This window comes from Ipomoea nil, unplaced genomic scaffold (assembly GCF_001879475.1).
Source record: "Ipomoea nil cultivar Tokyo-kokei standard unplaced genomic scaffold, Asagao_1.1 scaffold0545, whole genome shotgun sequence".
NCBI lineage: Eukaryota > Viridiplantae > Streptophyta > Magnoliopsida > Solanales > Convolvulaceae > Ipomoea > Ipomoea nil.
The window spans coordinates 707,148-712,778 of NW_017616973.1; positions in this window are offsets into that span (position 1 = coordinate 707,148).

Genomic DNA, 5,631 nt, shown 5'->3' on the forward strand with positions numbered 1-5,631 from the left:
CACATCGACATCCGACATCACTTCATACGAGACCACGTCGAGAAGAAAGATTTGAAGATCGATCATGTTCCCACAGAAAATCAAATTGCCGACATTCTCACAAAACCGTTGTGTGAATCTCGTTTTGCAACTCTAAGGCACGAAATGGGAATGATCGAAATGAGCTAAGTATTTCGAAACTTTTAAATTCGAAAAATTTATGTACGTGATTTGCATGAAATTGCATGAAATTTGTTACATATGTGTTCAACGTGATTTAATTTAATTAATGTGTTACAATTTATTTGTGTACATGTTAGTAAATTTATCTTACGAACTTAGGTACGTAGAAATTGGTTATTTGTTTTTAATTGCTAAAAGGGATATTAAAGTTAGGGGGAATGCATCATGATAGTGGTGAGATTATATGACTTAGGGGGAATGATCTGATGATAAGCTATGCTAAAAAGTTAATAATAGTGCATGCAAATTGAGTTGTCAGTCTGAATGGTCATCAGCTTTAATTTTAATTTTCACCTACTTAAGTCAAATTGATGTGATTCTTTTTAAAATTAAATGTATCTAGCATCATTTTTTATCTTATCTGTTTAAATTGATTTTATTGGACGATCAATTTTAATTCTCAGATTTATCAGATGTCGAAATTAAATTGTTAGCATGAAAAGATTTATTGCTCTAACAATTTTGTGTCGAAGAAATTTTTGCTCCATGAACATCTACAGGTGGCAGCAAATTAAAGCTTAATTTTTGGCGCTATGTACCCACAAATGGAGTATTAAAATCTGAGTTGGCAAATTGAAATCAGTGAAAGTTCGAAGTTGCCCTCAATTGTTCTACAATCTCTTTCTATCCACTAAAGGGCAAAATGGTAATTTTGCTAGGCATTTATTTTGCCTCCAAGAGACAAAGAAGAAAGAAGTTCATCTTCTTCATCCTCCCTCTCTCACTGCCGGCGCATGCAAGAAGAAGAAGCAAAACTTGAAAATCTCTCAATTCAATCAAACCCATCCCAAATTTCCCACAAAAATCCATTCTACACCCAAATACCCATTACCCACCCTCACCATTGTCCTTGAAACCTCTCACAACCAAAAACCCATTTCCTTCTACCCATTCTTTTTCGGACTGCCGAAACCCCTACCCGAAACCCATCTCAAAATTCCCTAATTTTTGTTCTATCAAGATGGAAGGAGCTCAAAACCCAATTGGAGCAGAAGGATCGAGGAAACTCACTCGGGTAATTCGAGGGATGATCATGGACCTTGAGGACTACAACAAGTTCATCCAAAACCAAGACTTGGGGGTAAAAATCTTAACATCTCTTGAAAGTAGTGGGTTATTGAAATTTTGCTCTTTCAAGTATGATGGTTTCTATTTGAATGAAGTAGTAGAATTTTATAGACACGCATTTGTCGAACATGGTGTTATAAATTCTACTGTTGGAGGAGTTGTGTTAAAAATTGAGTTAGATGATGTGAGAACTCATTTTGGATTAGAGGAAAAATTGTTGAAAGTGGAAGATCACGGCTTTGATTTAAATGATTTTTGGAGTGAAATTAGACACGAAACCGCACAAGTCGAGACGTGTACTAATGGCTTTAAGGTTATGTTGAAGCACGAATATGGAATGCTACTTGATATAGTGCATAAAACTATTGAGTGCAAATATTCTAGTAGGAATTATTTTACTAAGAAAAATTTGCCTTTGATGCATGCCATTGTGAATGTTGTTGCCGTAGATTGGGGACGGTTTATATATGGCCGAATAGTTGATCAAATTAGGCTAGCAAAACCATTGGTGAATGGATGGTTTCCTAATGACATTGGCTACGGTTTTGTTGTTGGGGAGTTGTTGAAGTTGAAAGGTGTTGCCCTATCCAAACCAAAACCCATACAAAACCAAAATTACCTTTTTCGAACCCCAATCCCGGTTGATCCTTCCCTAGCCAATATCCGAAAACGAAAACCTGCAAATGCATCAACCCATTCCTTAGCCAAAAAGCCTCCTTCTAACCGAGCTACTAGTCACGGGGAATCCAATACCCGTGGGAGAAGTAGTGATGATGCTTGTAGCCACCAATTTGTCACCATACCCGCACCCATAACCCACACCCCAAACCCGAATGAAGAAGTGGTTTTACCAAGTAAAGTTGGGAGTGTAGATGACATTCCAACTTATGGGGCAAGTAGTGAGTTGATAAAGGAGTTTGACCGTGTGAGAGTTTGGAGAAATTGGAGGTTAAGTGATCATAATTCGGTTGCTACAACGATAGGACCGGATACTCTAGAATTGGAGGAGTTTGCTCTACAATGGATTGGAACAAGAAATCTTGCTACCGCAACTAGACTTTCGGTGATTAATGAGTGCTTTATTAAGAAAGTTGCTATTAGTCGGGGCAAGGAAGTGGCTCAAGAAGTTCCCGAAGATGCCGTTGAGACAATAGATGGATTTGCTCGTGATGATATTGCCCAAGCATTGGTCATTTCAAGAGAAGAAGCGCACGGCACACATGGGGAAACATCACATTTGAAGGAGACCGAAGGTGGAAGCTTGCAAGAATTAGACCCATTTCCTTCGAATATTGGGGATGACAACCTTAGTTTTGATGCTATTTCACCCCACACGGCTACGGATGTGACGAATTCAGTGAATGAAAATTTGGAAGCAAATGTTGATGATGAAAGCCGAATGGAGGAACAAGAAAATGTGCTACAAATTGAAGTGTCACCTTTGCCACTAAGCCGTGCCGAACCGATTCCTATTGCCACTACCGAACCACTCATTCCTACAATTGACGAGCCCTTGTGTCTTGAGGATGCACCATACGTGGAACCACCGGAATCATCCATGCCGAGACAACCACAAGAAGAGTCACACAAGGAGGTACATTCTTCATCCATTAATATTGATACTTTGAAAGATAGTATTATTGGAGATGTACGAAAGGAATTTCAAGAGTTGAGAAGAGATGTTTTTCAAGAGTTTGAGAAAGTCCAAAATCAATTTGGTGATGTTGAAACCAAATTAGATGACTTTCACAAGGAAGCTTATGAAAGGGCTGAATCCTTGTTACTTGGACAATGATCAATCCAAGGTGATATGGCCACAATGTCTACTAAGCAAGAAGAGCGTAATAGGGAAGTCTTGAAGATGTTCCTTGACTTAGGGAAGAAAGGAACGGAGTGTGAATCGAGGCTACGATTGGTAGAGAACCAATTGAAGGCTCTACTACATCAAGTTGGCGTGAACAATGATCTTTTAATTGGAGTCCAAAAGAGCCAAGACAAAGCTTCGGCAAGTTTCCAACATTATGTGGATGCTGCCGAAAAGGGGGAAAGAGCTAGAGGAGCTCCAAGTCATTTGGTGAACCATTTGATTGGACCGTCGTCACAACGGCCACTAGTTGAGCTTGTTAGACCTCCAGGAGCACCGAGAGGAGTCACACCCACACCGAGAGCTCAAGGCCGAGGAAAAAGGAGAATAATGGATTATTTGATGACCCCTCAAAGCATGGACTTTCCTAGCCAACAAGAATGCCAAAGATCATCACCTTCAAGATCAATTTATGATGAGAACAAGATGAAGCTTATACGAGAGTTGGAGACATTCTTTGGGCACACAAGCAACGAAATGGTGGATGGAAGATCTTTTGAAGAATGCGTTGCTTGGTACCAAGCCGGAGTGTTACGGGGTGACAATGTCCAAGAAGCTTATGGAAATTATGTTACCGAGCAAGTCACCGCACCATACCAACTCGAAGGAAAGAAACGAGACTTCAAGGAATTAAGGGCACACGTGAATGCCTTAATTGGCAAGAGGTAAAATTTTGAAGCCTCAATTTTTGGTGTACATAATAGCTAGCTTGTTCGAATTATGCTTTTTGGAACATTATATAAATTGCTAGCATATGGTTTATTTCTTTACTTTGTCTAGTATGTTAATTGCTTTAAAGTCTCAAGATTTTAAATTGGACTTAGTAATTACATGTGAGGCGTATAATTGAGAAAATTAAATTGAAAGGGGGAAGAAAAATTAAAAGATAAAAATCAATACGCAACCCCGCGTTATAGTCTCAATATACGTTTAGGACCGTCCAAAATTAAAATCTCTAGGTCTTAAATGTGTTAAACCCGTCAAATGGCTAGTCACAATAAAATTGGACAAAAATATTATTTTTCAAATTTGACATAGCCAAATGACTTGGGTATAAGTTTCGGCATCATCAAAAAGGGGGAAATTGTTAGGAATATATTGTATAAGTTTTGATGAGCCAAATGTATTTTGTAGACCCCAATTTTATTTTATTTGAGTCAGTTCTGGTTCACAAAGTATAGTGCACCACTGCCATGAAGCCTACATGAAGTCTACGAAAAAGCAGTTTGAAAGAAGAATAAATGAAAGCGGGATCATAGCTTAACAGATTTATGAAGCATCAAGTTACTAAAGGTTGAGATGGACGAGATGGTAGAAGACTTGTTGAAGCATGCTTAATGCAATATGATCCACAGTTCAATTCTCATTAGAAGCAATTTTGGTGTAAAGATGAATTGCTATCGTAAAGTAGCAATATCAGGAGATGATGTCATCATGATAGTAATATCAGGTTATACTATCATGAAAGAACAATTTTTATCGTGATATGACATCACAATGTGATAAAGCTAGTGGAGAACACGTGGAGGAGATAAGTCAAAAAAATTTAAGTCTTGGAATGTATCAATTGGATACCCAGCCGAGATGGAAGAAGCCTTGCCAAGCAAAGCAAATGGTCCACAATTTGATTCCCAGTCGAAGCGATTTTATGAATTCATGATATATATGGTCCATGATACAAGGTGGAACGTGATACATGGTCCATGATACAAGGTGGAACATGATAGCTAGCTCATAATTAGGGGTGTTCAATCGGTTAACCGTTCGGTTAACCGAACCGAATTAACCGAAGTTTTTTTTCTTTTAACCGTTAACCGAACCGAAGTTTGCTCTACCGAATTCACCGAACCGAAATTTTTTTCGGTTAATCGGTCGGTTAACCGATTAACCGAACTTTTTAAAGCTAAAATTTAAAATTCTAAAAATAACACCTAAAATAATAAATCTAATTAAAATAAAATACATATCATAATAAATTCATAACAAAATATACAAAAACATTAATTAGAAACTCCAAACATCCATAACTTCAAATTAGTATTTATATTTATATTATTATTTATATATATATTAAAAACTTCGGTTAACCGTTCGGTTAATTCGGTTAACCGACCTTTCGAACCGAATTAACCGTTAACCGAAGTTTTAAAATTCCTTTAACCATTAACCGAACCGAAAAAGTTCGGTTCGAAAACGGTTAACCGAACTTTGTCGGTTTGGTCGGTTAACCGAAAATTATCCGAAGTTTGCACACCCCTACTCATAATATGAAATGGAACATGATATATATGGTCCATGATACAAGGTGGAACATGATATATAGTCCATGATACAAGGTGGAACATGATATACTATTGGGACACGACTTCATCAAAAGGAGCTATGACATCATGATAGAATTAGACAGAAACATTATTTTGAAGCTCTGTTTTTGCAGAAGAAGTCGAAGGAGAAGAAGAAGCTGATATACGAAGGAG